This window comes from Dermacentor andersoni, chromosome 7 (genome assembly GCF_023375885.2).
Source record: "Dermacentor andersoni chromosome 7, qqDerAnde1_hic_scaffold, whole genome shotgun sequence".
Taxonomy (NCBI): Eukaryota; Metazoa; Arthropoda; class Arachnida; order Ixodida; family Ixodidae; genus Dermacentor; species Dermacentor andersoni.
The window spans coordinates 62,313,541-62,325,448 of NC_092820.1; the positions used below are offsets into that span (position 1 = coordinate 62,313,541).

Below are 11,908 nucleotides of genomic sequence, written 5' to 3' on the forward strand. Positions count from 1 at the left end.
TGGGTGCTCGACCGCAGATGTATCGAGGGCAGCATGCTTCCGGATGAAGCTGCCGTTTCCCTTGCAAGGAAGGGGACTGCTTCCTCTATAGCTATCCCTGAAGTAGAGTCGAAGCCTTTCCTGCGCAAAAGTATTAGGAGCTATTGGCAGCACCTACGGGACGCAGAAATAACAAGTAAGCACCACGCCGTTAAACGCCAGTTAGGGAATTGGCCAATTATTACGAAAATACGAAACATTGAAGCAATTTTTTGCTGCCTTAGAATTGGACGTACGTATGGCACACACTCTCACCTGTTGACTGATAATGAGCCTCCTCTATCTGTGGTAAATGTGGCGACATGGTGACGGTAGTCTACATTTTATTAAAACGCAAAGAAGTACAACCTCAAAGACAATAATTTCCGTTAGCATATGAACAACACGTTCACGTAACTAAGCAATATTACTGGGCGTGGAACCGTTTTTTTTTGCCCGGAAGATAGCTTTAAGGCTTCGCCAAGATACCGGCACATCGCCCATTATCGGCTTACTAGGTTCGAGCACCTCCTCTTAGCAGAGGCTACTGCTGCGGTAGCACGTTCGCAGAGCACGTGCCCCCCACCTCTTGCATTCAAGGGTCCTGTGAGGCATCTGTGCTACCATCTCTTGCACGTTCTGCTGCATCATTTCTTTGGAACAAAACATGTATGGTCATAGCTTACATCCGCAGTCATTGTCCTTTTAATCTTCTATAGTTTATGCAAGCTACAGGAATTAATTTCAGCCCTGTTTACTTCAATGCTACATCCATCCTTCACAGCACATCTCTCCGTCTCATAAACAATTGATATGAAAAGGTATGTCCATATGTATGGCGCTCTGTGGCCGTATTTGGCCCTTGCGCCATAAAACCACATACATCGACATCTACTAAAATATTTCATGCCATTTACCCTTCACCGCTACACAGGGTAGATACCTGGTCAATGCACTGGCTAACTTTCCCATCCATTCCTATTTTTTCGCCTTCATCATTCTTAGCAAAATTGTTGTAGGAATTCGCGTTTTTCAATCATAGTTATTGGCCTACAGTTTTTATGTTGGTTACTCACGGTGCAATGTCGAGGTTGCACTAAATTTTGCGACAGCATTGCACAAAGTAAATGTTCTTGTATGGCGATATTGTGTTCCAAGCATTACCTGGCCATGATTTTGCTTGTATCGCTATAGTGACGTATGATAACAGGATGCAGTTTAGAACTCAGTAATACTAACAAAAACAGACATGAGTCATATTCTTCTGTTTACATCTCACGTTTAATAACCTTGGCAAGCATTCTGTATTGACGAAAAATACGCTGCAAAAGTTTGTGTCTGTCGCGAGCTATGAAAATTTTGCATGCTTCGGCTAAAATGCGTTTCTATTGCTCCATGAAACTTTTAGAACCTTGTCAGCTGCAGACTTTGGGCTATTGCCCTTTGCAACTTGTGACTATAAAAGTGACATCCGTTGCCATCAGCCGTACTTCACCTCTTCCGGTCATAAACAGTGACCTCAGTGGATCACATGGCCTCCGCCTGCCAACGCTAACTTGAGGTATTTGATTCGTGGGGAATTTAGGCTTGCTATTTATTAATTTTTTTCACGAAGGTAGAAACTTGAAATAAGAGCGATATAAGCTCTCCTCGAACCATTCTTCTGCACACGACTGCAGCAAAAGTAAGTTGACGGCGCACAACATGCAATTCAACATAGCATTTTTCGAGTTATTTTAAATTTCCTTGCGTGCTTTGAGAAAACGTCGACTAACGTTGTAGATCTTTGCTAGCATGCAACATAGGCGATGTTTGATTCCAGAGAGCTATTCAAAAACATCGCGCCATTCTAAATACTTAGAACTTGATGGTCGGTATTTAATGAAATACTGCTCAGACACATATTTCACTGTTCTTCAGTTTCGGTTCTTTTTTTTTAAATGATTGAATGGTAGGGACAAATCCTGGCTCTTTATTGTAACATATTTTTGGTTCAGCATTTCAGTACACAGTAACTCCAGTCACACCGAAGTGCTTATTTGTTCCGGCGAATCAATAATACCGTTTTTATCTTATGTAATCCTCTCAGTGCCCTAAGCATACTGCAGAAAAGGTCGAGCAAGAAGTGGGAAAGTTCAAAGCTGATGGTCGGCCAACGTAATCCGGCCGTGTTTTTCTTCCGCAAGGCTTCAATGCCAGCTTCCACACTGACCTAATTTCATGCAGTAACATGTGTTGTGTGCGTACAGGTAAACACTGGAAGCCTTGGATGGACATATAGCGTGCATTAAAAATTGTTCGGCACTAACTGTATGAAAGCGTCTTTTTGTTACCTCCATTACCTGGCTCAGCGTCTGCATCTCTGTTTTGCTTCCTTTATACAAGCTCTTTACGTGCTGGTCCTTTTAAAAAACTAGTTTCTGCTTTCATATTCAATTAGTAATATTTTGCCTCATCTAGGGTATACATTTGCGCACTTATACTCTCGTTTTGCACTAACATATTAAGGCAATAATAGCAAATATCACCAAACATTTTAAATAGTAAAGATATATATATATATATATACATATATATATATATATATATATATATATATATATATATATATATATATATATATATATATATACAAAGTAATGTTTAAATCACCGTTCCTTACTTATAAGTGTGTCATTTGTAAAGTGTCCGTTTATAAAGGCCCAGTCCTACGTCGAGGTGAACTAACCCTGGATGTGAGGCATATATTCAATAATTTACATGGTGGCACAAAGCTACTAAGGAAATCCATACCGCTTTCTCAGATAGAAAGCCCAGCAGTTGAAGAAAAATTTGTCCTGCTACCGTGACGGGACCCGAGGCCAACGCAATTCCGGGGCAGTCCATCTACAATCTGAGCGGAACATCCGGCTAGCTGATCACAAGGAGAGAGCAAATTATTCCGCAACTTGACGCACAGGAACACCGCATATGCTAAATTAGGTCTGCGGGAAGCCGCAGTGGGGAAGAATGTTAGTGAAAGAAAATTGTCACCCAAATTCATGTAGCACGCAAGCATGAACAAAGAATACCCGAACGCGTTCCTAAGAAAACCTTGCATCTTCGTGTTCCTGGGCCTGAAGTCGATAATTTTACCTTCCCTCTGTAATCAGGTAGCCTGCTCATTCGCTTTGATGGTGGAGGGATCGCCCTAGAAAGATGTTGGTTATACGACCCGACGAATTACTGTTTCACTGGTAGTGTTTGTTTGTGAAAAACCGGCATTTGTTTATTTTGTAGCTTATTGGTACAATAGGGCGGATGACAATTTTCTATTTCCCAAGTCTTGCTCCTCCTTGCGAGGTTCGGTAGAACTGATTTGTTATCTGCTGCCGGTTATGTATACGTAGACCACCGGATAAATGACTCAACGTAAACCCTTCTCGGTACGCTCTTTCAGAAACTTCGATATCATGAAGGCATCCGTGGCTATCGCGCTTATTGCAATTTGCACTCTCCTGATTATGGGTAAGTTTGAAAATGATGTGCTTGCAAGACATTCACATGATGAATAAATATAGCGACATTCGATAGTCGAAGCGAACGCCATAATATTCGTATAATATTACGCACAGAATACATCGCACTTTTTTGTTCACTTCTGCGAATACTATAGCGAGAAACATCGTTGTCCTTGCTATAAGATAGCGCAGTCTTTTGCATTGCGCGGCTCAATGTTAGCAGCATTTGAAGGAGGCAGTTTCATCACTAATATGACGTAGTGCCCTCTAATGATACCACGTTGGCCGGCCACAATGCAACTGCATGCACATGCTAGATAGGTTGTTAGGACATGTGCTATATGCTACTCGTAGCTTAGAAAACAACTTTTGGTGCCAAGGTACCATGTACTTCATGAGATGTTATACAATACAGCATCTCATTTCTATGGTTACTTTCGGAAGGAGAACAACAATTCGCTTTTACTGCTGTGTATCGAAGAAATGCTAATTGAAATAGTGCGGGCAGATTGCACAGTGTTCAGCTTTCGCGTTTTCAATATAGTTACGGTAGGATTATTTGTGTAGTACCACATACCAACGTAAACGAAAGGTGCTAGACGAAGCATCATTGTCATCATTATCAGCCAATCTTATGTGCATGACGAAGGCCTCTTTCTGCAATCTCGAATTACCCCTGTCCTGTGCCAACCGACTCCAACTAGCACCCCCAAATTTCCTAATTTCGTCGCACCACCTAGTCTTCTGCCGTGTTCTACTGCGCTTCCCTGCTCATGGTACCTATTCTGTCATCTTAATGGCCAAACCGTTATCTAATCTGCGCAATAGATAACCTGCCCAGCGAAATTTCCTTCTCTTAATATCAATTAGAATATTGTCTATGCGTGGTTGCTCTCTGGTCCAAACCACTCTCTTTTTGCCCCTTAAAGTTATGCCTAGCATTCTTCGTTTCATCGCTCTTTGCGCGGTCCTTAACTTGTCAAGCTTCTTTGTCAGTCTTCAAGTCTCTGCCCCATATATCAGCACAGGTAAAATGCAGCGATTGTGTACCTTTCTTTTCAATGATAATGGTAAGCTTCCTGTCAGGAGCTCATGATGTCTGCCGTATGCGATCCAACCCATTTTTATTCTTCTGTGAATTTCCTTCTCATGGCAAGGGTTCACTGTGATTAGTTGACCTAGGCAAACGTACTCCTTCACAGACTCTAGAGGCTGACTTGCGATGCTGTTCTCTTGCCCGGTACTTCATCATTATCTTTGTCTTCTGCATAATAATTTTCAACCCCACTCTTACAATCTCCCACTTAAGGTGCTCAAGCATTTGCTGTAACTAGTCTGCAGTGTTGCTGAATAGAACAATGTCATCGGCAAACCGAAGGAGGCTGAGGTATTCTCCGTCAATCCTTACTCCTAAACCTTCCCAGTTTAATAGCTTGAATACTTCTTCCAATAATCCGCCAGAAGAATTGAATGAAATGAAGATTGTCTCTGCAATGCGATCAGGCAAAATTTTCGCATCACTGAGGCTGCTGGTTTGTCTCAGGTCAAACACACTTGCGTTTAATAGCTCTAAAACGTTCCACTATAGGTGAAAGTGAGATCGACTGCACTTTAGCTGAGAGACTCCCTGTTGAACAACTGCTTATTGACTCTGACCACCTGCGGTGTGTTGAAGTACCTGAAACAAAAGTTCGATACCGTAATATGAAATAATAGCTCATTCATATTTGTATCGTCTGTACTCATCTCCTAAAGATACTTGCCACAAAACGTGGTCACAAAAGAACAGCTTATTTTGTCCCCATAAGGAATTTGAGCTTACCACTTGATGCTAGAAAGTCTTAACTATACGACAAAACAGCGCCAATAATGGAGCAGATATTTTCGCTCTGTAGCTGGATGGCGGATGTACAAAGTTAATACTTATGTCCCGTTCTTTCTCAAACGCTCTTTGACTGACTCGGCATTTGTCACATGTAGGGATCCAGCAAGCCTTTTTTTAATGGTGTCGGAACCTGGCCAGTGAAGGAGATATTTGAAAGCCAATGGGGCATGTTCATGCATTCTAACGTGTGCATTCCTCTTTGCAGGGATGAATGCGGCTATCGCTCACGACTCGGAGGCAAGAGCCATGGGTTCTGAAAACGATGAGCGCGCTGATACTGCTCATCAAGTGTCAGAGAGACAGCTCAGCCCCGGTTGCTTGGCATCTCTCTGTGGATAGAACTTCCAAGGACAGCCATTCGTTTGTAATGGTTCCCTGCAGAAAAAACGTGTCCTAGGCGCCTTTGTGGGGAAGAGATGTTTAGCAATAACATTTTCTGAAGTTGAATGATTCGCTTCATGGTTCTGAAGTGATGCTCCATCGCGGTGTTGCATGTACTGACAATAATAAAATAAAGCGTTTCGCAAGACTGAAATGACATATGATGAGCGGAAAAGCAGAAAGCTGCCGTTGATACGCTGCCGAGCCGAATGACCGGAGCATGTCGGTGGGTCCACTTGGGCATCTTTGTCGTTTTGAAGCCAAGCTGACTCGGAATCGCCCCGCCCATTCCACCGATTTCTCTTGAGACGCAAATTTTAGGGTCGACCGGGAAATTTCGGTCGAGCAGAATATTTGGGTGCTGGAGGTAATGCTCAAAATGGAGCAAGTACATTCAAGCGACCGTAAATCAGTGCTTAATATCAGAGGGCGCACGCCCCGATATTCCACGTCAATTGCAATAGCAATTATATGGACACTCCAGGCGCACTTTTTGTCGTCGCGGTCACCGTTGCCGTCATGTCCTCTAAAGTGCAAAAGCGATGCACTGTTGCTTTGCACTGTATGCTGCATCTGAGATTGAAAGCGTGTGAGTGTGAGCCGCTGATCGCGGATCAGTGTTACGCGCGGAAGGGATGAAAATGAGAGAAACCGCATAAAACCCCTTCAACTTCGTAGAGTAGTGACACTCTGCTCCTACGATTTCACTTCTCGTTTCTCCTCTCTTTCACGCTCCCTCCTCGACCGTGGCGCCGCCAACACTCCTCGAGCGGAGCAACGGCGCCATTGTGCGCTCCTCGCCACTCCGTAGATGCTTCGCGAGCTAAAATGGCGCTGATGCGCGGCGCGAGGGCCCACGTGATGCTATTAGGCCAATAGCGACGCGGCGTCGGCCTCGGCCAGAGCGCGCGAGGAGGAGGCCGCATTCTTCAAAGCGTGGCACTGCTTTACAAAGTTTAAGGGGTTTTCGAACCACACCATCTTCTGTGGTTCGCAAGGAACAGGGGGGGAAGGGTGGTTAGGGGGGGAGGCGCATGCCTTCGGCAACCGCGCGCGGTCGCGCGACCTTTGTCTAGAAAGCGATCTGCTTTCAGGGCAGAGCCTGGGTGGGCCGGCACCTGGTAGCTTTTCGTGTGCTGTGTTCTCGCACAGAACGAATGTCACTGGGCTCGCTGCTGGTTCCGCGCTTCATCACGCGAGCGCTTTGACACGAGAGTCCGCGGTTATCGAGTGTGATGTGTGCATATTTGCGTTTGCATGCTGACACCCTGCTTCTTATTTTATTTAGTAACCGAGTGTGTACAAGCTGATATTGTCGGTTACTAGTAGTGCTTTTTGCGGCGGATATATAGCTCTCCAATTTTTTCCGTAATTGATTAATCGTGATGAATGGTTTGAGTGACATGAGCTAAAACTAGAAACCAAGTATTGCACTACTGCATGTATTTCCCCAAAGCACACATGACGGTTGACTCTTTTGTTCCGCTAACATTCTTGGCAAAGCATAGTGTTTCCTGAGACACCTGAGCGTGAAGCTACCGCTTGTGGATTAGTGAAGCTTCACCTTGTCTTCCATAGCATACCGGTTAATTTCCATTCGTTTAGTTACGAACTATGAGTACTGTGTTGTTTCAAACACGCATGCATCTTGTGCACTCTTGTAAGTAAGCAGGCGTGAAACCATAAAATATATTGTACCCCGGAGTAGCACTTGATATGCTGCGACACCGTGTATCTACCCGAGCACATGAGGGTGGAAGCCTCCCGCGTGTAGCCGTGCGCAACTAAGCGGTGTCAAAGGTAAGGGGGATCCTAGAGGTTGAGCGGATGCCAGATGTTCGGAGCTTTTAGGCCCCCAGGCAGAGCGAATATACATTTCGGTCTCGGCTTAACACAGATGGCGCTTCCAGACAGCCCACCTGGAGGAAATCGGCAATCGCCTTTTCCTGTCCTTGTCTTCCATCCCAATCGTCCTCCATCACTTTTAATCTTTCCTGTCTTTTCTCTTCCATTCATGTTCAACATTCCTTGCGAGAAGGGTTAACTTTGTGAGTTATAACCACTTTTGGTTATACGTATTTGGTTTTAGCGGTAGCGGGAACATACAGCTAGCGTTTGTGGGACCTGTGTTCACTGGTGTTACAGCATCTCCGTGCTGGGCTCCTTGATGGGTGGTTTGCGTTTCATTTTCATGGCTTGCCCTTTCTGTCCGTTACACAGCGTACAATCAGAAACGCAGGGCCAGCCATCTCTCTTATCGGCATTTCAAACTCCCTGGCATGCACAATAGCAGCCGGCTACGAAGCTACTAACCTGGCTAGCGGGGACGTTCTTCTTGAACTCCGAGATATGAAACAACATAAGAAACAGCAGAACCTAGTGTCCAGTGAATGTTTTCCTATCATTCTGATCCCGCACCTCACCATGTACACCAATCGGAGTGTAATTTCGGATGAAGATTTGATGCAGCTAAGTGAGACTGTACTATCAGAGGGCCGGAATGACTAAAATGTCATCAGTGTGAGAAGAATTATGATGAGGCGTGACGCATAAGAAATGGATGAGGGGTACATCTTCCAGGACCGTTTTTCCAGGATGGGCAGAATCGCCCATCCTGTAAAATGGTACAAAGAAATCATTACATTAGAAGTGAGGGAGAGTATATCGTTCAAAGAGGCACGAAGGCGGGTATCGTACTTTCTAAAGAACAGCTTCGCCGAAGGGGCGCGGCAGGGGACAGCGCTGCAACAGCTTCCGGCGGCTGTCCGTCCCGCACGCAGCGAGCCGGTGCCGACGCTATCCGCCATCCCCTAACGCTCCCCCCTCCCGCGTTGGTTGCAGTTAGCCCTGCACCGCTATACCATGAGGAGGCATTGAGTTACAGATTGGTGGCTCCCTGTGTCTCATCTCCTGTGGCGAGAGCTTGAACGCGAACGCTTTTTTCTGGTTGTAATCTTCGATCCTAAGCTAAGCTTCATGCAGCATATAAAACAGTTGAAGCTGGAGTGTCTTAAAACTATGCACCTTATAAAGCTTTTATATCACCAGTCGTGCGGAACAGATTGGTATTCACTGCTATCTGTTTTTCAAAGCCTTGTGCTGTCACGCATAGAATATCGATGTATTGTTTACCAGTCAGCTTCAAAGACAACACTTAAGCTACTCGATCCTGTCTGTCACTTAGATATCCTCCTAGCACTTGGTGCCTTTCGTACGAGCCCTGTCTGAAGTCTCTATGCAGAGTCGGATAAGTGGCCACTGGATTATCAGCGCACATTTCTCGCAGTCAAATATGCAATGAGAACCATGTCGCTAAAACAACATCCATGCAAAGCACTCATAAATGATCCGTCCACAAATGAGTTGTATTTATATCGGTCTTCACACGCTCCGCCGTTCCCGTTAGCAGTACAATCTGTTGCGGAAGAACTCCCAGTAGTTTTCAAAGATCTGCAGGAAAGCGACTACGCCGAACCCATCCCAGCTTGGGAGCAATGCCCAGTCACCCGTGCTTGTCCTTTACAGAGCTTAACAAAAAGAGTTGCCCAAGTGCCCTCATCTAGCAACATTTCTTGGCCCTTGAAGACAAGTATAGATATATGGCATTTTTCACTGATGCTTCAAAGTCTGCAACTTCGGTAGCATGTGCAGCCCATGGCCCAAACTTCTCTACCTCTAAAACCTTACAAAAACATAGCAGCATATTTACAGCGGAAGCGTACGGTATTCTTATCGCTTTTGAGTCCATAGTACAGAACAATATACAAAAGTCTATGATACACACAGATTCTTTAAGCGATGTCACAGCCCTGTCTTTGGCAAAGCAAGCCGAAACCCTGTATTAAACAAGCTCCTCAAACACATTCAGGAAGCGTATAGCAAGAACCTTTTATTTCATTTCGTTTTATTACCTTAAAAGCCCCATAGGGGCATTACATAAGGGGTGGGCATACATATATTTATTATACATCAGTTTAAGAATAACAGAGCTCAAGTTACAACACACGTGAAAATTAGGTACATAATTCCATCTAGTACACACATAGATAGCACATCCCGTACATTTTTTGTTTATTCTGAAAAATGGTCTGTTAATTTTTGCATGAATGTAGGTGCACAGGTTATGGCAGCAATTTGGTGGGGCAGGTTGTTCCAATCTGTTGTAGCGCGAAAGAAGAATTAGCCTGAAAAATTGGTGGTGTGAGTACGAGGGTGGCCAACATGGTACACGTGCCGAGTGCGACGTGATATACGGGCAGCGGGAAGAATGTGTGGTGGTTGATTAAGTGAAGTGTGATAAAACTTATGAAAAAGAGAGAGAGTTGAGATGCAACGGCGATCAGCGAGTGCAACCATTCCGGATCCTTTTTTCAATGATGACACGCTGACATCATATGAATACGTTGAATGGATGAACCTTATGGCACGGTTTTGCACCGATTCAAGTGCGTTGATTAGATATGCTTGATGAGGGCTCCATGCGGCACATGCATATTCGAGTTTAGGTCGGATTACGCTTTTGTAGGCTAGTAATTTCACATACTTGGGTGCTTGCTTTAGGTTTCGTTTTAAGAAACCAAGAAATTTATTAGAAGATGAGATGACGTTAGTAATATGTGTGCTCCAAGTCAAGTCATTTGTGAGGGTAACACCAAGGTATTTGTAAGACTGCGCAGTTTCTACGTCTAGGTTGTTTATTGTGTATGGGTAAGCTAGTGGGTTACGTCGGCGGGAGAATACCACTGCTCTACATATATTTGGGTTAAGTGTCATTAACAAGCAATCGCACCATTGTTGCAAGCGGTTAACATCCTCCTGAAGGGAGATTTGGTCAGACATGTTAGTAATTGTTTGGTAAACGACACAGTCATCAGCAAACATGCGAATATTGTACGATACATGCAGAGGTAAGTCGTTAATATATATTAAGAAGAGGAGAGGCCCGAGGACCGATCCTTGTGGAAGCCCACAACTTACCGGTAGGGAAACAGATGGGCTGTTGTTAATAAGGACAAACTGTGAGCGGTTACTAAGGAAAGCTTCAGTCCATCGCAATACATCGGGGTGCACGTTCGCCAGAGATAGTTTTAGTAATAGTCGCTGATGTGGTACCTTATCGAATGCTTTCGCGAAGTCTAGGAATACTGCGTCTGTCTGCTGGTTAGTATCGAGATTAGTGTGAAGATCATGAAGGAAAAGTGCCAATTGTGTTTCGCAGGAAAATCCCACGCGAAATCCGTGCTGTGAAAAATGAAAAAAGTTTCCTGCGTAATTTCATAATTTCTGTATATATGACATGTTCCATGATTTTGCAAGGTATGCTTGTTAGTGAGATGCGGCGATAGTTAAGTGGAGAGTTCTTGTCACCTGATTTGTAGATGGGAACAACCCTCCCCACCCTTCAGTCATGTGCAATGATGCCAGTTGAGAATGACTGCGAGAACAACAAGCAGAAATAAGCTGCACTGATGTCTTTATTATTTTTTAACACTTTTGAGTTTATGTTATCTACTCCGGCTGAGGATGTTATTTTAGGATGGTCAATTAGAGACAAAATACTAAGGTCCAAAGAAGGTTACTGATGGCATGACACTAGTTGAGTTGTTTCTGTAGAGGGAAATGACAAGCTAGGTTCATAGGAGAAGACTAACACAAAAGCTGTATTGAAAAGATTAGCACATTCAACATCATCGACCGCTTCACCGTTCTCGTTGACTAACGCTATACTGCTTATTTCCCGAGGATTGATCCCCTGCCAGAACTTTCTTGGATTATTGACCAGCATTTTTGGTAGATCTTCGTGAAAGAAAGACTGTTTTGCCTCCCGAATAGCTGATAAGTATGGGAGTTCCGCTGCGTAGTATTTATCCCAGACGCATGTGTTTGTCCTGCGGTTTGCTGCACGGTACAAACGTTTTTTTTCTTTTTGTTATCAAGTCTCTTCAAAGAATTGGTGAACCATGGCTTCTGAAGTTGCGTACGAAACGTTATCGTTGGAATGAACCTGTCAGCTAGATCATTTATTGTTTCTTTGAACCTATGCGAGTTGGTATGGATATTGCGTTTGTTAAAGGATGCCTCGAATGAAATAATGAAGTCGTACAGATTATCCCGTATAGCCTCG

At 44.2% G+C, this 11,908-nt stretch overlaps 1 long non-coding RNA gene across 1 annotated transcript; it reads left to right on the forward strand.

The window, feature by feature from the left end:
• Window positions 1-2,713: 2,713 nt before the first annotated feature.
• LOC140219268 (uncharacterized) lies at window positions 2,714-5,938 on the forward strand. The gene is made up of 2 exons (XR_011895415.1): window positions 2,714-3,525; window positions 5,609-5,938. It is a non-coding gene; the product is annotated as an uncharacterized lncRNA (long non-coding RNA).
• The last annotated feature ends 5,970 nt before the right edge of the window (window positions 5,939-11,908 follow it).